Source organism: Nilaparvata lugens, chromosome X (assembly GCF_014356525.2).
Source record: "Nilaparvata lugens isolate BPH chromosome X, ASM1435652v1, whole genome shotgun sequence".
Lineage (NCBI taxonomy): Eukaryota > Metazoa > Arthropoda > Insecta > Hemiptera > Delphacidae > Nilaparvata > Nilaparvata lugens.
This window is the reverse complement of record NC_052518.1, coordinates 56,438,700-56,465,160: the sequence shown is the minus strand read 5'-3', so window position 1 is coordinate 56,465,160 and position 26,461 is coordinate 56,438,700. Positions and strand designations below refer to the sequence as shown.

Below are 26,461 nucleotides of genomic sequence, written 5' to 3'. Positions count from 1 at the left end.
TTCACTTCAGAATCTTTTGAGTTATAGGAAGAGAAGAAATGGATTGATACAAGAAATGGCTGAGACAGAAGAATGAGTCATATGTCATCTCTGGTTGATTAAACGGTGGGATAGTGCTGGGCTGATCATTCATGAATGAGGATCGGATACATGAATAACTGTTTTCGTAAAATACTAAACTTGATGATAAGAAGAATAATTTAGTTCCAGCTTTCGTTAGATGACATGAAAATCATTATGTTCTTGTTAATAAACTATACTACAATACTATGAGATAATTATGGTTCCTCAGTTACAGAATATTGTGTACGAGTTCAGTCGGTTACAATTGAATATTGAAAATCAGATTCTTCATTATGATACACTAAGATAATGACTCGATATTACCAATTACTAAATGTAGATCCTTGTTTGAATAAATTTAGAAAAGAAAAAGAGCTGCCATTGAAATTTATCCACAGCTTGATCACTGAAATTCGAACTACTATCTGAAAATTTAGTTTGGATCGAGTATAGCCGATGATGAAGGAGACAAAGTTCTGTCCCTAGTCTCACTCCAGTCATAATTAAACAAACAAGAATTATGTGAAAATGTGGGAAAAAACGTATTTTTTGTTCATAAAACAAACCGATAATAAATTGTAAATACAATTGGAAATTAACACTTTGCAAAACAAGAATGCGATAATACTAAACAGAACAAATACTTGGATATGTAAAGTAAAATAAAGAAAGAGAGTAAGTGAGTTTGTGAGAGAGAGAGTACCGGTTCATGTGACGTGTTCCATGCTGCTATAAAAAATATTTAACTTCACGTGATCCAGAGAAAGATCTAGTAAGAGAATTGAAGGAGAGGGATTTACGAACAAGTCTAAACTGAACAAAATACCAACATGTTGAGTAAAATAGACAAAGAAAGAAACGGTCCATTTATATTTTCAGCTTCTGGGAACGTTACTCAGTTTCAGTCTTAATTAAAAAAAACAGATTGTAGTTGATGACTGGAGTGAGTAGGCCTACTGTCTCAAGTGTATTCATCATAATACGCAATGATCAATATAACAATTTGTATTAATTATAATAAGGTGCATCATAGATCTGCTCAGACGACTAGTTTAGAAAATTGTTTAGTGGCTCACCTTTTTCTTCTGCAGATCAGCCATCCTCTCGATGGTATGCACTCTCTTGGTGTCCCCGTACTTGGTTGCCAACTTGATCCGTCCGTCAACGCTCCACACGTTGCAATGGCCATGAACGCTGCCGCGTTCAGGATCTCCAGCCTCTCCGACGTCAGGTCCTCCCAAATCGTGATCCTGGACCCCTTTAGCTTGCGTTTAGTGTCGAAAACCATCTGTCTCGTCCTGTAGCTGATGAAGCGGAGGATGATCAGGCGGTCCTTCGGCTTGGGCTGTCCCTGCAGGTGAGGCTGACGCTTTCTCTCTCACTCTGTGGGAACGGTTGATGTCCTCCAGGGTGACGGGCAGGTACAGCTTATCATTGAATACCTTCAGGGCGAGCAGATCGGCGTCCTCTTGGACAGCTTCAGGGATCCCAAAGAGAGAGAGAGAGAGAGAGAGAGAGAGAAAGAGACAGTGAGAGAGAGAGAGAAAGCGAAAGAGTGAGAAAGAGGAATTGAATCCTCTACAACCCAACGTTCAGAACTTATTTCTTCGGTGCATTGTTGTTGAGTAATAAGTCCTGAATGTCCAAAAAGTTGGAAGAAAAACTTTCTTTTACACTTTTGAAAGTGATTATCTCGGAAACTCAAGGAGATATCACAAAACTCTACTGAACAAGACTTGTAGGAAATTTATCTAGCTTCTTTGTTGTTCGATTAGTCATGTCACTGGAATGCATTGTTTCGGGTCCGTATCACAGAGACAAGTTCTCACAGAGACAAGTAGTGTTTTTGAACGATATTAGTGTCACAGAGACAAGTTTCATAGGAACAGGTATTTTCATGAATGGCAGTCTCACAGGAACAAGTTCCCACAGAGACAAGGTGAGTCTCACAGAGACAAGGTGAGTCTCACAGAGACAAGGTGAGTCTCACGGAGACAAGGTGAGTCTCACAGAGACAAGGTCAGTCTCACTGGAACAAGTAGTGTCACTGGAACAAGAAGAGGGGAAGAGTCCCATTCGAACAAGTGGAGTGTCACAGTGACAAGGTCAGTCTCACAGGAACAAGGTTGGTGTGGTGTGTTGCCTACACATGAAGATGAAGGCATTCCATTTGCTCTAATAAATTGGATGTCATCTGTTTTTTGATATATATACATATATATTATGGTGACATTTATAGAATAGAATGACTGCCTTTATTTTTCTTAGAAAGCGAAGTTAGGGCACAGTTGACCCTCTCTCACACTCAACTCTCTATCAAGTATTATAACAATACAAAAATAAATACAAATAATATGATTAAAAACAAACAATAGTTAAGTTATCCACTTATTTAGAATAATAACTGACCTTGCTTCTGTGAAACACCTTGTTCCAGTGAGAACTTGCTTCTGTGAGACTGCCATTTATAGCGCTACTACTTTGGATGGAGAACTTGTATCTATGAAACTGCTTGTCTCTGTGGGAACTTGTTCCTGTGAGACTGCTATTTATAGAAATACTTGCTCCTGTGAAACTTGTCTCTGTGACACTAATATCGTTCAAAAACACTACTTGTCTCTGTGAGAACTTGTCTCTGTGAAACATCCCCATTGTTTCCAAGATACATGCCTGTAGGCCAGAAAAAACGAAACTTTTGAACTGCCCTCATCCCTCAAGCACAAAGGGTAGGGATGAGGACTTTTGATATGTTTACCTTCTAACTAGTCCAAACAAAGATGCGAAGTCAAATATTGTGTTTCAAACGTTCTCTCCAAATTTCCATGTCAATTATTGATCTATTGCTGTTGCACTGAAGATTTCACACTCAACACTATAACGGCTGCAACAATCGTAGGGAGATGCATAAAATAAGGAAATGAGACATGAAATTGAAGATAATATGATGCTCTATGAGCCAATGATTATTTCATCGGATTACTTCAATCGGATTCAGTACAGATTATTTCAATCAATCGTTGAAAAGATATAAGGTCAAAAAAATTAAAAACCGGAGCCTGAAGGGGTTTTCTTCAAAATGTGTAACCTTCGAGAGCCACCAGGTTGAGACCTACCAGGTTGTAGAATTTTGTATAGTCAAATGTGTAGATTGCTCCAGGTATAGTCAGTTCCTTTTTCGCAAGACTTTTTCATGCATACCTTTTCATTACCAATGCCATTTCATTATCTAAATGTTGATTAAAAAGATTGAAATTTGGTATACTTCAGAAGTGATATCTCGTGATTGTAACAGTATGAAAAACTATTGATTAAGTTAACTTGTTCAGCTCTTATAAGTTTATTTAACCAACAATGTTTCAAAGTTTCTGTGATATGATATTGATACAACTATTGTTCAGTCAACGGAAGATTATAGAGGGGAAAGTATGGAAAACACAATTTTTGAACCCACAGCTCTTTTGAGGATAGTAAGGAGGTGAACATATCAAAAGTCCTCACTCCTAGCCACTGTTCTAAGGGAGTAGGGGTGATTTGAAACCTTATTTTGTTTTTTTGCATATATCTAGAACAATATGTGTCCTTCGGAAATTTTTGTCGAATACAAAATTGAAGCTTACAAATAAGTCTACAAGTTTTATTCGTAACATTTTCCCATATCTCTTCTAGTTTTCTAGGTATGAACCTGGTGTAATCACACAGCTCAACTAATTGGAATATATGTTGAGAGCCCATGTCTCGATTTGACCAGGTCCGGTGTCCCGATTATACCAGGTTCTGTGTCTCGATTGTATCAGGTCCTGTGTCTCGATTGTACCAGGTATCGTTTAGACGACCTGGTATGATTGAACTACTGGGGTAATTGAGACGGAATGCTTCAATTAGCCCAGTAGTTCGATTATACCAGGTACTGTGTATTGATTATACCAGGGTTCGTTTTTACCACCTGGGACAATCGAACTAGTGGGTTTATGCTCATGTTTATTTTCTTGAAGGGACGGATTCAAAGATCCAAAGGTTCAAAGAGCCCCACACGTCAACCGAATCTTATTGTGTGTCCCAAAGTATGTTAGTTAGGAAAACCAACTCCCGTGTCCTTTAAAAGGTCCAGGAGTTTTTACCCTATACCAAAATCCCATTCCTCACCTTGTTGCTTGCAGCCAAACAGAGTCCTTATTCCAGCTCCAAGACTTTTGCAATCCAGTATGATATGCTTAGCAGTCTCTTCAGACTGATTACAAAGCCTACACTTCTGGCTTTCATTTCTAAGTCCAATTGTGTGGAGATGTTCCCTTAAGTGACCATGTCCAGTTATCAGGGCAATCACCTGTTTGACCTGACCTCTACTCAGACACAACCAGCCAGCTAGACAAGCAAGGGCTTGCGTCTGCCAGTAGCCTTTTGCCAAGTGCTTGACCAGGATGATGAGGCTGGTGATGTAAGTCCCTGGACCATTTACTTATTGTGTGGAAGGCAGTTGATGGAAGGTCAACCGAACGACAACGATGTCAATGTCTACTTGGCTGTCTCAGATGACATAGCCTGCAATGAGAGAGAAGAGCTGCATTCTGCTCTGAGAAATAAACTGTGTGATCTGCAAAACTGGAGGGCTGGCGAAGTGATAGTGTTTTCTGTGCCTCACAGGCATGATCTTCCACGATGGTCTGTAGTCAACAAGGAAACTCGGAGGGCAAACAAGGAGAACTCAAACTTGTGTAAACATTTCAGAAATGTCACTTTCGTGGATATCAGCAACTTTGGTAGGAGATTCCACACATCGCAGGGCTTCCATTTGAATTCTTTAGGGAAAACGTTCGTGAGTGTCAGGATCATGGACGTGGTGTGTGAGCTAGCTCAAGAAGAAAAAACATCTGACTCAATCCCCCTCAACTATTACACTAACTCTTTTTTAGGAGTGGATCGATTTCTGTAGGATTGTCGTGCTCTGAATCCCAAAACATTGTTGGTGATGTGGAACAGGCAGACCCGGAATCACATGTTGTGCAGTCTGATTTTGCAATGTTTCATTGGAATGTGCAGGGTGTCATGAACAAAACTGATGAGTTGGGTGATTTGATTAGAGAGCATAATGTCAGCATTTTGGGTATTTGTGAAAGCATGTGAGATAATTGAGGTTGGTTTGACTGGCTATTAGATTGGCTAGTGAATACAGTAGACCTATAGAACGGAGGGGTGGTACGGCTCTCCATGTAAGAGATGATCTAGAATACTGTGAGCTCACTTACTTGAAGGGAATGTCAATAGCCAGTATATGTGAAGTTTCTGGGGTTCTTGATTCGAAATAGAATGTAATTTGTCTTGACGTTTATAGAGTACCAGATAGGTGTAATTTTGATTATTTCATTGAGACGCTTCATGTTATTTTGAATGTAGTATCACAAAAAATTAGTCAAATGCATCCATTATTCTCAATGGAGATCTCAATGTTGATTTACTGGTGAATGATGTACATAGATCTATTTTTGTCAACTTATTAAATAGCTTCAATCTTAATCTAACTGTGTTTCATGTGACTAGACCAAGCAGGATATGTATTGACAGAGGAGCATGTATAGACAATATGGCTACTTCCATAAGTAAAGATAGAATTGAGTATGTGTCTGTTATACCGACCTTAGTATCAGATCATCACTCATTGCTTGGCTTATTCACGTTGTCTGGTGGAAATGACTTGAAGCAGAGTGATAATGTTTCTTGAATCATTTGTCCGATTAATAATAGTTGTAATAAAAAGTATTTCACTCTTCTACTGAGCAAAGTTGATTGGTTGGATGTATATGCAACAGGCAATATAAGTGAGAAATTTGAGTACTTTTTAAACAAATTCCTGAGTATAGTTGATACAGTTTTTCCTCTAAAAACGGTCAAGTCCTCCAAATTGAAGAAAACCCCAAAGTCTAGATGGTACACTGATCATTTATCAGCTCTCAGAGAGGAATGTTTAAATATGTATAGTCTTCACAAGTACATGGGTCTGGCAGTAGGGAGAATATGAAAGTTAAAGGAAGCTTTTTTGCTCGAAATCCCCCTCTCCCCTCTCCACAATCTAACATCCCACCTCCCCCGCCCCTCCACTAACAGGGTGGGGGGTGTTCCAAAAATAGATTTTCGCCCTCCCCCACCACTCTCTCTCTCTCTCTCTCCTCTCTCTCTCTCTCTCTCTCTCTCTCTCTCTCTCTCTCCTCTCTCTCTCTCTCTCTCTCTCTCTCCTCTCTCTCTCTATGGTTATGTCTAGGTTATGTCAAGTGAGTAAACGTGTGTCAGTTCGGCTCCGTCTTCTAACAGATATTTCGTAGGGATATATAGTTCAATTCACTTGAAATTATACATCTAGTTATTCAGTTTCTCGAGCTAAATTCAATAGTGAAATAATATTTTTGATTAACTCACACTATTTTTATTTATCTTGAAAAAACATTCCTAATTCTTCAGTCTACCTTCTTGCCTGTAAAAGTGTAAATCCACCTAATGGTACATGATGGTTCGACTGAACAGAGGCACGCCGAAGAATGAGGTCAATGCTCTGGAGCCAGGGCCAGCTATTTCTGGAGCGCTGTCTGAAGAGACCCTCCAAATTATTTGACAGCAAATCGAGGAATCTGTGCATCATGCCGTTTCTATGGCTGTAAAGTCTATTTTTGAGGAACTTAAGGCATTGAAGGAGGAGAACAAACAGCTGCACGATAGAATTTGTGAGCTAGAGGTGTCTTGTCACCTGAAGGTCGATGACCTCGAGCAATACGGGCGCCGACATTCAATACATATTTTTGGGATCCCGGAGAGGGACAAAGAAGACACAGACCTGCTGGCACTTGATGTCTTCAACAAGAAGCTGAACGTGCCCATGACTCTGGCGGATGTTAACCGCTCGCATCGCGTTGGAAGGCATCAACCACCTCAACAAGGGCAAGCTAAACCCAAGGACCTGCAGCTACCAGACCAGGAAGATGATCTTCGACGCTAAGAGGAAGCTGAAGGGTTCCGGCGTCACCATTTGCGAGGATCTGACTGCGGAGCATCTCAAGATCCTCAACGCTGCAGCCGACCTTCATGGGCATAGGAATGTCTGGTCATCGGACAGGAGGATCAAGATCTCTATCAGCGAGGGAGGATCCAAGAGGGTCCACACAGTCGAGAGGATGACCGACCTTCAAAAAATAAAGGTAAATTAAATCATTTCAGGATTCAATGACCAAGGTGCCCTTCACTACAATAATAGGAAATTCGTAACAATACATTTCACAGTAGATATACCTTGGCATTTTTCATGAGCTGGCTTTCTGTTCTATAAATGAATCTTTCCACTGCTATTTATGATTATATATGGGACAATTATTTCAAACTAAGGAGATCCACATTTGTTAATACTGATTAATAATTTATCTTGATATTAATTCCCAAAACTATGTTCAGTGCATCAACTTCTATACTCCAGAGGGTACTTAAAGTATCATTATCTCTATTCTTACTAATAATTATTACATCTCTTACCAAAATTATTTCCATAATTAGTAATTTTCGAAATGCTGAATTTCAAATAAATTGGATGATTAACATATGTTATAGATATGGATGTAATCTATAGGTAAAGATAGTAATCTCTTCTATATTAGGTGTACATAATGATATCTTCTACTGTTGCCACAGCTCGAACAATAGAAGCTAATGTTTGAAGAATTATTGATAGAACAGAGTGGTGGAGAATCTGTTCATATGCTTATATAGGGGCTGTGTTTCATTTAATGTTATCTTAGACATTCATCACTAAAATATAACAGTTCTCAATTTACTACTTTTATCGTTATTGCAACTCCCAATAGTTAATTATACTTCTAATACTATATAATATTTTTCACACTTCACCGTTCAATCCTATTTAAAACTCATCTAAAATAATCTAGCACTTTCTCCATCGTCTCCTCTACTTCTTATTTTTCTTTCCCATTCCTCTTCCTGATCTTATATTCATAATGATTACTTGAATATTGTTGTTTGCGATGATGATTATTATTCTTTTCAATTCTTCTTCTTGTCTTCTTCTTCTTCTTCTTCTTCTTCTCTTCTTCTTCTTCTTTTTCTTCTTCTTCTTCTCTTTCTTTTTCTTTTCTTCTTCTTCTTCTTTCCTTGATTAACCCAAGATCACAATACGATGTTCTATTTCTTATTCTATAGTTCAGTTTCATAAGTTCTTCTCAAATTTGTGCACATTCCTTCTTTCTCTTCTTCTCTTCCCTATTATTATCATTATTTTCCCTATGATTTTCCCACTAGCTATCCAGCATGTTCAAATGTTTATTCCTCTTTCTATCTCTATTTCTCTTTCTACCTATTTTCTTTCTATCTGATTACTTTCCACCAATATCCATATTTATATTCGGTTCTTTCTCACATTAAATCATACTATTCTTCTTCCATTTTATGCAAATATTATTCATTATCAGTTGTATTATGTATATTTTCTTAATTGATAACTTTCTTCAAAGAATTTTCGTTTTTTTGCTGGCTTTTTCTTCTCTTTTGCAGTTTTAATGGATCCATTTCGCTCTATATCCACCTTGAACACGATCTTCCACTACCGGATTCCATCTCTCTCTATCTCTAATTGGACTCGATTTTCCACCACTGGATTTCATCTCTCTCTGTCTCCACTTGGACTCGATTCTTCCACTACTGGATACCTACTCACTCTATCTCAACTTGGACTAGATCTCCCACTACCAGTTCTTCCTCAATCTTCATCTTATTCACCATTAGGATTATTCATCACCGTAACTCCACAGATCACAACATCTACATCTCATTAATGTGTTCAGTGAACTTTTTGAACAAGTGATTTTAAAATAGTGAAGGGAGCCGAACTGTCAAGGCATACAGGATGCACTCGAATCAAGAGACTTTTTCATTTAGGTTAAGTTTTATCAGTTTCATCCCCATTTTCCCCGTCATGTGTCGTTCTGAGGTCGGTTCACGATTGGTCTGCTGCTTCCATGATGCCTCTCACTGACACGTCAGCTCGCTCGCCCTCAAGTAGGTATGATTATTCCAATAATAGTAATAATGACGCAGGTATGTTTCTAGCAAATAAGCTCCACTCTTCCAAAAAACTTTTCAAGGCTGCTCACCTTAACGTCCAATCCCTCAGCTGCCACATTGATGAACTCAGAGCAATCTTCCGTTTTCAGGACTTCAATATAATTGGAATTTCCGAATCATTTTTGAAGCCTAGTATTTCATCAAATTTTATTGCATCACCTGGATATAATCTTTTCCGGAATGATAGATTAAATAAAGCTTGTGGGGGTGTAGCAATTTATGTAAAAGTTGGTATCAAAACAAAAGTTTTAATGACATCTAAACAAGAGTATTGTTCCAGACCATAGTTTATGCTACTTGAATTATCCTTATCTAGTACTGATAAATTACTCGTTGGTATCTGTTATCGCCCACCAAAAATAGGTCATTTCACAGATTTCGAAAATGCCTTGCTTTCTCTTATGCCTTGTTATAACCGTATACTAGTTATGGGGGATAGGAACACCGACTTGAACATGACAAATCGCAACTTTGACTACTTTCAACTGACTACATTTTTCCAATGCCTAAACATGACTATTTTACCTCTCGATCCAACTCATCATTGACCTTTTGATTGTTAGTGATCCCAATGAGGTCGTTCAAGCAGGCCAAATCTCAGTCCCAGCTATTTCTAGACATGATATGATCTACTGTGTACTTTCTCATAAGATACCCAAGCCAGAATAGAAAATTATCACTTATAGAGACTTCAAAAACTTTGATGAAGCTTCCTGACTGATGTGGCTCAGACTCCATGGCATCAAATTGAAGCATTACCCTCAGTTGATGACATGGTCAGGACATTCGAGAATTGCACTTTGACTTTGTATGACAAACATGCACCTTATGAGTACCGTGGATGACTGAAGACATACTTAAGATGATGGGACGTAGAGACAAAGCACATAGAGAATTTAAAAAGACATTTGACTTGGACAGTTTGATAGAGTATAGGAGCCTTAGAAATAGGGTTAAACAGGAATTACGGAACTCAAAGATTAGGTACTTGAATTCGTTTATGACAAACAATAGACAAGACTCTAAATCACTTTGGCAGGGAATAAAAGAATTCGGGCTTGGCAAACAGAAATCGAATCCACAAATTGACTTACCATTGAATAATATAAATGACCATCTTGTTTCACACTCTAACCAACGCGATGAAGTTGTCATTGCTAATCATATCGATGATCTTGAAGAGCAGGTTACAAACTTAGATTTACCAATTACTGATACATATTTATCTTAGTTATAACCTTCAGTAGCCCAAAATACTTTTTCTAAATTTTTTCAAATTTCATTCCATTATAACTTTTTTTTGTGCAAGAGATACAGAGAAACTTTAACTCTATGAAATTTAGAGCGTTTTTTCAACTTTGGAACTGTTTTCAACTTTCATGCGCTGTACGTCAAAAAATGAGTTCTCCAGCGCCCTCCAAAGAAAACCCTGCATGATTTCTGGTGCGTTTTTCCATACGAATGAGGTAACAAGCTAGAACTATAAAATCGATTTTTTCATGACTACTTCAAGATAAAGACTCTGCAAATGGTCTCAATTTTTTTTTTTAAATTCCACAACTTCCAAAATTACTGTTTTGTAGAATACTGTTAATTTTTGTTTTATAGATTAAATAATAATAAATTTGTTCGAAACCATTTCAACTCACCACAACAGAAAGACAGTTGTTAATTTTCTCCAAAATATTCAGCTTGTAACCAATGTCATCAAAAATGAATAGCATATCTGGAGAAGGGTTGGCACATAGACGACAAAGAATGATGGATCCAGGAGCTGGAAAAAAAAAACAAAAAACAAATAATTTTCATAAAAAAAAATAACTTTGCAATGATTTACGACAGTTTCTTTGTTGAAATCAAATTGATTGTCAAGCAGAACTCTATACTATCTTTAAGTATACGAATGTTTGGAATGAAATAAGTAAATGAGATTTGTATACGGAATACAGAATGGAAATGTTCTATATTCTAATTTTTGCAGTAATCTTAGATACCTGTTAGTCAACTCAAAACTGTAGATATGCAACTGATATTTTCTGTAGCATCTGCCTGCTATTTTCTAGTTTCAATTTCTAATCGATATCTGACAGAATGCTATCAAGATTCATCATGGAACTCCCAAACATTACCCTCAACATGTTCTAGGCTCGAATACAATATCATATCTCAAGAATGCATTGGCTACAACAATCTGGACCACCAAATAATGTGCCTATCAAGATTTTACAAAATGCAAAAGATTTTATTTCTCTCATCAGAGCTTGAACAGCATCTTATAACTGCCTAATCACCTTTATATCATTACTAGCAGGTAACCCGTAGGCAAGGGCCTAATTAAAAACTTTACAAACTGAAAACTTAACCTACTGGAATCTTGAAGAATCAAATGCAAATTTTCAGTCCAGTAGTTCAGACGTGATAATGCGTAATTCATATATTTCCTATCCCGAACGTGTATAAATCAATTCTTCCTGAAGGAGACATAATACTTGAAAACCTCACAGTATCATATTGATTTTTTTCAATGCATCATTTTAGTATCGATTAAATCCTCCTCATTTCGAATCAGACAGCCTTTTGTATCCCCAATTCCAAACAAAATACCTACAATAATCGTTTCACTCCGAATCTGTGTCTAATAGTACATTGTAACTAAAGAATAAAAATTATTATTAATTTTATTGTGATCTATTCATGTTTTTCTTATGAATTCCAATGATACAGCATGAATCCCATGTCCATTTTATTTGTACTGGTTGCAAAATTCTACATTAACTAATTATTCAATTGATAATTATTATTAAACGAAAATCACAATTAATAATAATTAATAACTTTTAATAATTATTATTCATTAATTAGCATTTGAACAAATGCAACTTCCAATTTATTTGAAATCCAAGTTCAATCGTAATGAAAACAGTTTCCTTCAAAAAATAATACATTTCAAGGGAAAAATAAAGAATAAAAAAATGAAAAAGATTCGGGATTCGATCCGAGAAACATTCGCTTCAAAGCCGAGTGCTCAACCACTACACCATGGCACCGCTCAAAATTGAATGTCTTGTAACACCGTTATAACCTCCTTATAAACAAACACATCTTACAACAATGTATGCCGTTATAATTTCCATCAATTTCATTTCATCTCCATCCAATCTCAGAAGAAGACACTTTCAGAGCAATTCAACGTATTCATAGTAATGCTACGGGTGTAGACAAAATTCCTATTAAATTTATCGAGAAGATGTTATTTGCTGTTTTACCAACCATTACATACATTTTCAACAAGTCACTTGAAGAAGGCATTTTCCCTGAAAACTGGAAGTTTGCTCTGGTTCGCCCTCTAAATGAAGTTTTATCACCCCCAATAAAGTTGAGGATTTTAGACCAATCAGTATTTTACCTGCATTGTTCAAAGTGCTAGAAAGACTCATTCATGATCAAGTTGTAAAATTCCTAGACAACAATAGTAAGCTTCATAACTTTCAATCAGGCTTTAGAAAATTCCATTCAACTGAGACAGCTCTGCTTCGTGTTCACTGATGATATAAGGTTAGCTATGGACCAAAGAAAATGCACCATCCTCACCCTATTTGATTTTTCTAAAGCATTCGATACTGTTGATCATACAGTCCTTCTGAATAAGTTGGCTATTCTTGGTTTCAGTCACAACTCGTTAGTTTGGTTTAAATCCTATCTATTAGGTAGGAAACAATGTGTATCTGTCGGTGACAAAAAGACAACTTGGAATAACATTATGCATGGAGTACCACAAGGTTCAATTTTAGGCCCTCTCCTCTTCACTTTGTATGCTAATGACGTTTCTTCCATTATCAAATTCTCCAGTTTCCATACTTATGCAGACGACCTTCAAATGTATTTAAGCTGTCCCATAACAAAAATTAATGAAACAGTTGGAATAATGAATCAGGATATCAATTCGATAGTGGAATGGACAAAGAAAAATGGCCTTAAGCTTAATCCCATCAAAACACAACCCATTAAAATTGGATATTCTCGTCTTATAAACAATATTGACCTTGAATCGATTCACAAAATTAGTGTAGACGGTAATGACATTCCTTACTGTAGCTCAGTAAAAAATTTAGGCATTATTATGAATAATACTCTTTACTGGTCAGAACAAGTGAACAAAACTTGTCAAAAGGTATTCTCAGCCATGCATGCATTGAAGAAAATGCACGATATCCTCCCTAGAAACATTAAATTATTATTGGTTCAATCTCTCATCTTCCCACATTCAATGTATTGTAATTCTGTTCTTAACGATATGCAAGTCACTCTGAATGATAAACAACAGTGTTGCCAAAATTATTGTCTACATTTCGTCTACTCTCTCCAATGCCATGATCATATCACCCCAGCCCACATTGCTAGTTCAACATTAAAGCTCCCCGATCAGAGGCTTTTTCGAATAGTCAAGCTTGTTGGAGATATCTTGAAATACAGTAATCCGAACTATTTTAAAGATGATTTCAAATTTGTCTCTGAAGGTAAGAGGATAGATGCTTCACATACTAGAACCGGAGAAAGTACTTTAAGGATACCCAATCATCGAACTACTATTTTCACAAAATCCTTCTTAGTCAGTGCCTGTCGTGCATGGAATGCACTTCCTGTTTCTATCAGGTCCATCGAGAGCCGAGCGAGCTTCATCCTGACTTTAAAAAAACATCTTTTGGAACAAATGACTGAATCTGTCCGGCCCCAGAACGATCACATGATAACCATCCCCCACCCATCCAACAAATACAAACCTTCAAACCTGTTTTAGAATATTATATAAACTCATGTTTTTTGATAATCCACTGCATACTGCTGTATATTACTGAAAGTTGATTACCCTGATCTACTTTCAGCCTACTTCATTTTATTAATCAATAATTTTATCTTATCTACCTACATAATTATTTTACTCTATCAATTTTCTGTTTTTCTTCTCTTAAATATTTATATTAATCAAAACTTTCACAAAATTTCCATTAATAAATAAATCCTCAGTTTAATTAATTAAATTAACGTTTTGGTAGAGAGTTAGTGGGGAGGATATTTTTAATATTCTTCCCGAAGAATGGAGATTGATATGTCCAAAGCTCCGCCAATTTATGTGGATGCATAGCAGTGTAATTATCTATAGTTATTATATTACAAATTACTTTTTCATATCATATACAGTTCAATAATTATTTTTTTAGTCCATATTATGTAAATTCATCTATAATTTTGCTGTATTGTAAGCTATTGTATATAAGTGTATAAGCCAGTATATGTTGTAATCTACATAAATTAAGTACTCGATCAATCAATCCCTCTACCTCTTCACGAGAATGCAAAAACACAGGATAGAAGTATCTGCGCTCTCTCTCCCGCACCCTCTTTTATGACCCTGTTTCTCCTTATCTATCGCATGCTCAAAGATTTTCTAAAGCAAATTACGAAAATGAAACTACAGATTGAAATGAAACTGAGAAGCATTTTTTGATAAAGACATATTATATTTACACCAAATCTTCATATAGGTAAGAAATCACCTTGCTATGCTTTCAACGAAGGCTGTTTCAACGACCCCCACTCCACCACCCTCATGAGCACACACCAATCAAATAACTAACTAACCTTTGATTTGCTGTGTCCTCCTTCGTCCTCCTTTGTCCTCCTCCTCCTCCTCCTCCTTTGTCCGCCTCCTCCACCTCCTCCTCCTCCTCCACTTGTTTAGCAGGGAAGAAAAAATGAGAGAGGAATGCAGAGAAGGAGGGAGAGGTCAATGTCAACACTAAATGTCACAATAATTTTCTTTATTTTCAAATTATTATACATACATCAAAGCATATCTATGGCCCAATCAAATACAGAAAGTAACTCTTTCCTTATTCCTACTGGATGTATATTTAAAAACATCTAGCTTGATTCTAATTTTATAATTCAAATCTATGTTTGGCTTTTCAAATTCTTCATCTAACCAATAGTTTGACACATACAATGCTTCCAGGTTTTCAAACTGTAGAATATACCGAGTCTTGTTTCTACAGCATACCTGTTTGATTGCAATAATGACCAATTCTGCTCCTTCTTGTAGATTCTCTAATCTTCTGCAATCCCCTACTTCCACTTTACCTTTAATTTCCAGCATTGTGATGTTATTATACTGCTCCATTTCTTTTTGTGTGAAGGGAGTGTCTTCCAACTTTTTCCAAACATCTGACAGAAACTTAAGTGATTCTATTCTAGTAAATGTATGACCATTATAGCTTGTCATACCATTGACTGTAATTACACAAATTTTCTCTTCCCTTGGTAGACAAATTATTTCTTTTTTGTCACTGTAAGGGATTACAAAATAACCCTCTTCCTTGAGAGTTTTGATAGCCTTGTATGCATTAATAAAAACATTTTTATGGCACCCCTTTACAAAGTAAACATTTTTTAAATCATCTTTCTCCCCCAGTACACCTACATATGGGAATTTCCGAGTATCATTCACAGTAGATGCAGTCACATTGTACACTCCACTCAGATCAAAATTTAGCCAATGTGAATGGGAATACGGCTCAAGTTCCTCTCTCAAATTTTCTATTTCTTTCTCAAATTCTGCTAGCTGCTTATGCTGTTCCCTGAATGACTGAGTGGCTTCAAAAAACTCAATTTTCCCCCGTTCAAGATCAATTTCATCCAGTTCTAGATTACGCTTCTTGGCTGATAGCACTGTGATAGGAGACAAGGGCTGTATCTCTTTAACAGGGTATGGGAGAAGCTTACAGATTATGTTTGCTCGTTTTCTTAAGACTTGTGGTATCAAGTTACCTGTTGCTACAAGGCCCAACTCATCTAGGTCAACAACTTTGGATATGGTAGAGAAAACTGTGGTTGACTTGGAGAAATATGTCTCATCACTCTTGATATAGCACTTTTGTGAGAAACTGATATTACTTTTGTTTGATGGATCCTCAAAAATTTCTACATAATTGATAGGTAGTAAATTGAAACTGGTTGGTAGCACTGCGCTACACGGTTAGTTGAGTGAATGGATTGCTCCGTAAGTTTTTGACAAATTAAGTATGTTAAGTTGAAAAACGAATTTATAAAGTGTGTTATCGTAGTTCAAGTATAAATTGTGATACCATTCCTGAACATCCAAGCGTCAAAAATCGTAAGTAGTTACCGTAGTTTTGTTGAAAGCATAAACATTCTCCACAGAGACGCCATTTTCCCAACGCATGCATTCTGTTACATTCCATTACATTCTACGACAGCAGCTATTTTTAGCGTAGTCAGAGATAAGGAGTCGAGTGCAGGCGACCTTGACAGCGAACTAGGCAGTGACAGCGAGTCGATTTCGCCAGCTAGTATCGAAGTGTCATGCAGTGGATCGATTGTTGACATCGGAATCGATTTCTACTCAAGTATCGCTTCATCTTCATCCAAGTCTGGGTTGTAACGGCTCGACCCTCAGGAGAGGGCGGCGTAATTGAGTGTTGTGCATCTTTAGTCCAACAATTCCGTTGGATCGGCAGCTCATCCCCAGATAGGACTGAGGTGTAGTCGGTAATTAGCGTAAATTTCGTCGATGGAGTTTTCATAAGTCAAGTAGAGTAAGTTATTACCGTAACTAACAAACCGCTGTACGCAATGACTCAGATTGAGGATAAATTAGATCAAATTCTAGGAAAACTACAGAAGCTAGATGATTTGGATGAGAAGGTCGACAAATTGAATAGTTCTCTTCGAAAAGAAATAGATGAGATTAGAGTTGAAATCTCCCGTCTAAAGCAAGAAAGTTCGAATAAGGACAGACGAAATGAAGAAAGAGAAAGGAAGTTTAACTTGTTGCTTTTCGGTGTTGGAAGTAAAGAGCTTTTCACTATGAATCAAGAAGTAATAAACATTTTGCGGTTTCTGGTTCCTGATTTCAACGGGAATTTCATCAGAGAATTGTGGAAAACAAACAGGAATAAGGAGAACTCACCTATTATTGTGAAATTCAATTCACTCATAACGAAGAACACGATATTGAGAGGAAAAAGAAAGCTTCAAGAAAAACAAGAATTTAAAAATATTCAAATCAAGGAGGACTTTTCAGTTGAGACAAGGGCTATCAGTAAGGAATTATTCCCACACCTTTTGAGTTTAAAAAAAGAAGGAAGGAAAGTTTTCATGATTGGAGATAAGTTGAAGGTTGATGGTACCCTTCTTTCCCTAAAGGAATTGCAAAAGCAAGAGTCAAACTCCTCTAAGCGAGCGAGAAGTGAAGAGGCATCACCGAGTCCAAAACAAGGAGAATGCAAGGAATCCCGTGATCGTCAGACAAAGAAGAAGGGGAAAAAGTCCAATGAAAACAGCCTTGAAAGATTCCTAACAAAAAATATTGATAAAACTAAAGAAGAAGACCGTCAAAACGAGCAATCGGAAGCAAAACGCAAGGAGGATTCAAGATCAGAAGAAACAAAAAACAGGACGAATAGGAAAATGTGGAAACCAGGCTACCAACCAACAAAAACAAGAGGAAAATATTTAAAGTAAGGAATTCAGGAAATAGTTATTCCCCAGAACGACTGGTCATCAAGGGGAATCAAGACCAAAACCTCCCAGGTTTAATTATAGGCACACTCAATGTAAGAACACTCAAGACAGAAGATCGACTCATCGAACTAGAGGAAGCATTGAAGGAATCTAGCATTGATATCCTTGGTATAGCAGAAGTAAGGAGACACTCCGAAAAAATAATTGAAAGGAGCAGTGGATTCATTTTCTACCATTATGGTGAAACACCAGGTCATAAAGGTGTTGGATTCCTTGTTAGAAAGGAGTTGAAGACGAAAATCGTAGAGTTCAAAGGTATATCCGAAAGAATAGCATTGCTGAAGTTGAAAACTCAGGGAAAACTGTTACATATTTACCAAGTTTATGCTCCTACTTCAATGGCTGAGGAAGCTGAGCACGAATCATTTTACAATTCACTCACCGCAGCTCTAAGCAGGGAAAGAAACAATTGGAAACATATAACTTTGATTATTGGTGACTTCAACAGTCAGGTGGGAAAGCAGGAAGAGGGTGACTAGAAGCTCCAGTGACTAGAAGTCTGCCCATCCTTTGGGACGGCTTACTACTGGGTTTAATGAAGCATTCCATCTCGATTAGCCCAATAGTTCGATTGTACAAGGTTTTGGAGCTTCATTGTAGAATAGGACCTGGTTTAATTGAAACCTCGTCTAATTGAGACACTGCCATTCAGATTGATACTTTTATCATATTCAGGAATGATAGGCTGCATAAGAATGGTAGGGGAGTTGCTGTTTTTGTAAAGGAAGATTTGAGAGCTAAAGGATTAGTTTAGTCCAACAATTCCAGACCGAACAGGCCTGAGTTTATGTTTATTGAAATAGTTGCAGAAAATTCCAAAGTATTGATCAGAGTTTGTTAGCGCCCTCCACACATAGGTTGTATGTAACATCTGTGAAGTTGGCCTGGAAAATTTTATAAATCATAAATTTGTGTTAGTTTAGGTCTGTTTTGACAAATTTGACGTCTGTTTAGGTTTCTGAATACCAATTTAGGAAGTTCATAATTTTCCGGGCCAACTTCACACTAGCCCGGGAATTCTAATAGAATTGGTTGAAAATAGTCTAGATCGTTAGTTTAGGTTTGTTTTGGAAAATTTGACATTTGTTTTGGTTTCTAAATACCAAATTTGGAGTTTCAAATTTTTGTCTGGACCAACTTAACTGTCTCCCTATATCAACATAACTTCTAGTCAACTGGAGTCAGTGCAAAACAAATTTCTTCATCTCCTTTACTACAAGAAATTTAAAGTCTGGTTTCCATATGAACGACCCAGTAGTGAATTGAGAGAGCTGTTTAGGGTTCCTTCGCTCAAGTGTAGACGTGATCAGATTTCTCTTTTGTTTCTGCATTCATTGATGCATGATGGGATTGATAGCAGTCATCTTTCCAACCTGATCAAGTTCCATGTGCCTTCAACAACACATCCGAGAACACATTTTTTTTCTCTGTCGATAGGTGCCGTACCATGGTAGGGTACTTCTCTCAAATTAATAGAACAACTAGATTGTATAATATGTACATTAAGGATTTGGATATATTTCATGATGGTCAGTCAAGCTTTAAACGTAAATGTGAAAACCTTCTGAATAATGTGCCCATGTAACTTTCTTTTGGATGGGGATATTATTCCACTTATCAGCATGATAGTTTGCAGACTCAATTTAAAAACCAATTTGCATCATCACTCGGGCTTTGTTGTCATATCATAATTGTCATATTCATTGTAGTAATCACATTATTAGGATCGGCATAATCATCATCGTTCATTGTCTTAGTCATCATCTTCATCATCATTAATTAACACATCTCCTGCATTTCCATAGTAACTTGATGAACATTTGTTATTTTTTTCACTTCGAAACTTTTTTTTCAGTTATGTGTCTGGTGATTGAATTTATTTGTAGTATTGGGTTTGTTGCAGTTGTGGTAGTTTTTCGTTGATATGTTACTGAGACATTTTAAGTAATGTTTTTCTTTTTCATTTTTCTTCAATAGTAAGTTTTGGTTTAATCACTTAATCATCACTTCTATATGATTGTTCAATAATTATATAATTCGATACTTATGCACTCATCAGCATCATTAATTTGCATCATTACTTGGTTTAATCAGTTCAATAGTATAATAGTTTAATTATTATTATATTTTAGTTTATTTATATAATTGATTATGCATGAGAATTTTCATGATAATATTATAATTTATAGTATTTTCACATTATTATGATTCCAGTTGAGGAGGCAGTTGTGGGTTTCGACCTGTTGTCTCCAAAGAGATATTGTAAAATAAATAAAAAAAAATAAACTTCTTATCTCAGTTACAGCACACAATTCTCAATGTGTTGAAAACTGTGTTCAGCGTGACTTTAGATTTGTTTTGACAAATTTGATGTCTATAGAAGGCATTGACAAGACAGAGGTTCAGCAAAATTTTTCTCATATCTATCTACAGCCATTATAACGTGGATCTCACTAAAGGGAGGTGGAGGGATTTTTCTCTTTTTCTCCTCTCCTTTTCCTCTCTCTTTTCAGGAGTCCCTTACCAAATTGATTGTATTTCTCTTTTGAGTTTATAGAAATAAATAGAATTAATTGAATGCTTTGATAAATAGCTTGAGACCCCTTGGGTTGAAGAACTCGCTCATGAACTGTTGTATTGATCTCCAAGATCCACAACTTGTATTTATACAGAGTTGGTGAGAATTATAATTGAAACAGCTAAATATATCTACTACAAGTATGGTTTTACAGTAGTAGGTTCCATAGGAATCCTATTCCAATTGAAGAGACATAGTCTGTCACTTCAAACCTTTTGTGTGCCATTTTGGATCCATCAGATGGATTCAACTTTATTTCAAATTCAGCTCCATTTTAAATCCAACTTCGTTTTTTCAAATGGGAAGGAGGTCATGTGATACATGATTTCGATGCAGAATTTCAAAGGAAAATTCAATAGCAAAGCCCGCTCATCTATAAGAAGTTCATGTTCTTCAACCAGCCAGCCCTAAATTTGAAGAGCTCCTGGCCAATCTGGAGATATCACAGGGAGAAGGGAATGTCACCGACAGTCGCAAGGAACTGTTCACCCTGCCAGAGAGCTATGCATTGGCCCATTGCAGAACTAGGAATGTGGAAGCATCACAAGGGATTGCTACGGTCTTCAGGAGAAAATTTGGAAGATTGGATGAGTTGAACCTCCAGAGTAAGGAGTAATGTTACACCACCTAGTGTTACGCACCTGTGAACTCATCTCCAATTCCTGAGAGTGGAGCAACTTGGGATACCCAGACTCAGCTGAGGCTATGATGGATTTGACTGGAAGATTGTGAGACCAATGATTAGAAGAATCTTCAAGGACACTGGAATCAGTGTAACCTGTTATGTTTACAATCCATGGGCAGCAACCCCAGAGGATCCATCGAAACCAGCTTCTGCTTGCCATACTTTCAGGATGGATCTTGACTGTTCTGGGACAGAACAGTTTCAAGGAGGGGGCAGTGTTATGGATGAGACCTTTAAAGAGGCAGCAGAGGCGAGGGTTTTCTGGAATCTTCCTGTGTGCTCTGGTCGACAGAGTTGTCGACCAATGGCAAATTTTTCCTAGAACCTTTTGGTAAACAACATTACGGCGGCAGGGGGGCTTCTAGATCACTCTCGCGAGTTCACATCTTGGTGCAGGGAGTCATTGACCAATGACAAGCGCGTTCTGGAACCTTCTGCTAATCAACAATCGCTGTGATTGGTCGAGGGTATTCGACACCTCCAGAACCCTCTCGAAAATCCTGTTGCACATATAAATAGCGAGAGTTGCAGTCAGGAGTCCAGTTGACAGACTTCTGTTGTATTGCTCGTTCCTTCTCCTATCGTGACAGACTAGTGATGAAGTGATAATGGACTTTTGTAGTTGCTTATACAGTTTTTTATTCTTGGTGACAGTTATTCCTGAACAGTTTTTTTCTATTAGTTAACGTAAGCTTGTGATAGTTCTGTGTAATTTATTAGGTAGTTATCAGTTTATAGTTCACTTCCGTGTGTTAGACTGTTGTAAATAATTGATCTGATCAGAATAAATAGCCTCTAGTATTTTATTGGTGCAGAGACCCGCAACAATAATAAAATTATTCTGTGATTTACATATTATGTAGAAATCTCATCATTAAAACATCTTCCAATCCCATTATTTCATGATATTTCCTACTCCCATCATTTAAAAATATCTTTCACTATCATTCCACTCATTATGGGGTCACATCAATTTTCTCATTAACTTAACACTCACAGTTACTCACACAGCTGTCATTTTGCATTTTTCACTTATTAATTATTTTTTTTCTAAATAATGGTTAAACATACGAATTTCAAACGTTGCGAAATCATTTATAACAACTAGACAAAGCTACAAAAAAAATTTGATGATCCTCCAAATTCATAAAACAAAATGATGGCCATTTAAAATGTTGTTTCTGAAATAACTCAGAGACCGTTGGATTTACATAAAAATTACAAAAGCAACTTTGAAAAAAAAATAAATTACCTATTTATTGATACCTTATTTTAAAATAATTATCCAATATTAACTAAGATATGGCAGCTTTAGTGACAGGACACCAATGGGGGTTGTTTGCAGTGTGTGGTGTTGCTGATAGAGACTATACTCAAAAACTGTATATATTTGTATTTCATCTGTGTATTTGTATTGCTAATTGCATATTGAACCCTCGCAAGCCAGTAACCTTGCACTCCCCTATTCCTTTCCATTCTGTTACCATTGTCCAAGCTCCTTCCTTTCAAGTCTGTCGCACCAACACATACCTGCATGCTATTTCCACCCCTCACAACTCACATTTATTCCTTCTTTGTCTTACTCTTTACACTTCCACTCTCTTTCCTATTTCTCTAACTTTCACCTCCCTCTCCCTCTAATAGATATTGGACCTTCCACAAGGAGACAGTCGAGTTCCAAGATTCCTACCGAAAACACATGCTTACCGAAAGTTTCCTGTAGCTGGCCTGCCAATAATGTGTTTGTACCGTATTATTTGTACTTGTTTTTATTGGAGTCGGATTATTAAATTCTCATTCAAATATGAACGTGCATGCCAAGGCATGCGGCTAAAGTCTGCTACAACAATGCAACAGTCTCCATCTGCTTTGCATGCTTTTTGTAAGCTATTTAAGATTATTTCAAACAAAAATTCTTGTTACATAACCGGTGTCCTATCACTAAAGTTGCCATATCTCAGTTATTATTGGTCCAATCTTGAAAATTCTGGTACCAATCGATAGGTAATTTCACTTATTAAAGAAATTTACGCAAAATGGCAGCTGTGTGAGTAACTGAGGACTTACACGCATACTCCTACAGTGGTGACCCCGACGTGATCTGAAATTTTAAGTGTTACCTATTTCTAGTTTTGTCGTTTTGCTACCTGTCACGCCGTGTATTGTCGTGTCCATGTCCGTCCGTATCTGTCCGTATCTGTCCGTATCTGTATCCGTATCCATATCATATTTCCCACGACCTGTGGACTTTGCCGGTTTGTGTGTGGACTCCAGTAATGTGGTATCGGTTCTGTCACACTTTCAACTATGACAGATAAAGCAGCAGCATCTGTCAACCGAATCGCAGTGAGGTCCCACTGTTCTGGCCAGCAGATCCTGAACTTTGGTTCGCTCAAATTGAAAATCTATTTACATTGGCTGCTATAACTTCTGATGAGACTAAATTCAGTTATGTGGCAGGAAATCCAGATTCAAAATATGCTGCTGAAGTTCGAGATATTTTGATTAGACCACCAACAACCATGAAATATGAGAAGCTGAAAACAGAGCTGATTCAGCGACTCAGTGCTTCACAGGATCAGAAGACAAGGCAGCTTTTGGAACATGAAGAGATAGGGGATCGGAAGCCTACACAGTTCCTGTATCATCTCCGAGCCCTTGCTGGTACAGTTGTTCCTGACAGTGTGCTTAAACCTCTGTGGCTATCACGTCTGCCATCCTCCACCCAAGCTATTCTAGACTTTATAGACCTAGCATTTCTGAGACTGCTGTTGCCACAAATAGTGTAGAACAGATGATGAAGCGACTCACAATACTCATGACAGCCAAGATGGGAGAGATTGCCAACACCTTACAGCAAGAAATTGCTGCAGTAGCTGAGGATCAACATGAAAACCGTTCACGCCGCTCAAACTTCCAATCCAGCCCTCATTCACGTTCACACTCCGTATCACGCTCTGGCAATGGTGATCATGATGGTATATGTTGGTACCACAGACATTTTGGTGACCAGGCTGACAGATGCACCTCACCCTGTCAGTACCAACCCAAGCGGCAGGGAAACGATCACGGGAGTCATTAATGGTGGCAAGTGACCCCATTCTCAAGTCATCCCGCCGCCTCTTTGTAACTGATAAGACTTCAAAACAGCAATTCCTTATAGATAATGGGGCTGATGTGTGTGTTCATCCTCGGTCACTTCTTCCAGGACGACGACAAAAGACTGACTATGAGCTATATGCAGCAAGAAACACATGTATTGCAACCTATGGCTTGGTGACATTCAATCTTGAAAATTCTGGTACCAATCGATAGGTAATTTCACTTATTAAAGAAATTTACGCAAAATGGCAGCTGTGTGAGTAACTGAGGACTTCTGGACAATTCAAATATTATATTTAAATATGTTTGTTATCCAGGAACAATGCCCTAGAGTATTGGTAGGCAGTTCGTAAACACACTGTATATAGTATCTGACTATACTGTAGCACTGGGGCATCCGTAATGCGTATATACTGGTCACCTACAAAATGAGGTTAGGGTTAGGGAAAGGTTTGGTTCGGGTAGGAGAGAGGTTATGAGGTTGGAATATAGATGTTAAATGGATCTAACTATATTGTAGTCAAATCCAGAACTATATGATTATTTCATAATTTTGAATTTCGAATTTTAGAAGTTTTGGCGGTTAGAACTTCACTCTGAACTATCAACATGATATGATTTTGTTTCTGACTACCACATCAGATAATGTTATCTATATAACAGGCTATAATAAAAGAGAGAACTGGCTTATACTCGTACGCGATAGGAAAATCACGATTGACGCATCATCACGTACGAACTACTGGACTGATCAACTTGAAATTTTGCATATGGATTTTTGATTAACCGAGGATTGTTATGAGCCTATTTTAAATGCTTCCAGATTTCATTTCGTGAAGTTTTCAATTTGTCATGCTTCCAGTTTGTTCTACTGGCAAAACACGGGTTACCTGCTAGTCAATGGATAAAATGAAATTACAGAGTGGAAAGTTTATCGATGTGAAAATATATGAAGGTCTGAACTATATGAGCTATAAATATTAAATACTCACCATTTTTGTTCAACAAAATTATATTTTATTTCTTGCAGTATCAATTACTTTGATTTTCGGGAAGAAAGTCATAATCCATAAGGTGTTCATTGACACTGATCTTATTGAACAGTAAGATTTTTAGACAGTTGTAGATTGATGTAAAAGGGCATAATTATCTTTCTCATACCTTATTATCTGAGACCTTTTTGAGCTGTCAAAAATAATTTGGATTTGGAAATGAGCAAGGGCCTATGGGGCCGAACTCAGAGCTGCAAGAAGCCCCCGGCCCCATCGCTCAATACAGATGAGCGTGCCTTTGACTAGCTTCGGAATAAAATAGAATATCGATTAGGGCGCTAATAAGGGGCTCTCCAGTATCCCCTATACACAACACTTGGGCTTATTGAAAAGTCTATCGACAGCTTAATTTGAGTCTCCAACATCCTTCCGGATTTCCAGCAGCTGCGTCGCCTAACAATATTCAGTGACTAATTATTTCTTCAAGGTAATATGTCAGGAAGAATCAGATAAAACTCTTCATTTTCATTTGAAGTCTCCTCAGCAGTGACTTTTACAACAAGGAAATATCTATAAAGTAGACTTACGCTTATCTCCGTGGTAAGAGAACTTTATGATTCATATCGCTGCCAAGTTTAAAAGTCAGAGATGAGTTTGAAGTCAGGAATAATCAAATTACACTTTCTGTTCCATGTTTCAAAAAAATAGTTGAATTTTATCATTATGGGACACAATTCAGAATGGGCTAAATCTGATATCAAAGTGAGTCATTTCACGAGAACCAATCAGAGAAGCCTTCTTCTTGGAAAAGCTTTCTCGTGAAATTGATCACAATTGAACTGGCTTTTGTGCAACCAGCACTTATTCTTCCAATTATGGAGAAACACCACAGCATCTCTTTCCATACAATCAAATCATGTAACTTTTTATGCAGTAGCCTATTATTTATGTTCTATTATTCTAGTTTTTTTATTTCCATTTCAAACCTTTTTCAGACCAAAGCGAGGAAGGTATGAATATTGAGATTTTGTTTAGTATGTGCATTTTATTTATATTGATAACGATAGTATAATAATAATAGTCCACAAACTAAAAACAAATGCGCCTCTTATTACTGCTCTTGTCAATAGAAGGACTGTATTCAATAGATTCCAAAAATACTTTTTTCAATTTTTTCTCATGAATTTGATGTTACAATATTTCATTTTTTAGTCTGTAAGCAATAAAATGTGTATTGATCAATAATATTATTTCAATAAAAGTTTTTTGAACCTATTCAACTATTGTTTCAATTAAGCTAGTTTCACATGGCAGAATATATTACAGAGG

The 26,461-nt window shown here is 37.1% G+C and overlaps 1 protein-coding gene across 3 annotated transcripts in view; it reads left to right on the top strand.

Moving 5' to 3' along the window:
* The window catches only part of LOC111058064, a 1,079,251-nt gene that overhangs the window by 228,306 nt on the left and 824,484 nt on the right, over positions 1 to 26,461 (top strand). The window contains exon 1 of one of the 3 annotated variants that reach the window (XR_005573404.1): positions 16,086 to 16,345. The exons of the other annotated variants lie outside the window; for them this stretch is intronic. The gene's annotated coding sequence lies outside the window, so the exon portion shown is untranslated. Of the gene's footprint in view, positions 1 to 16,085; positions 16,346 to 26,461 lie in introns of those variants that run through there. 3 annotated transcript variants of the gene reach the window in all.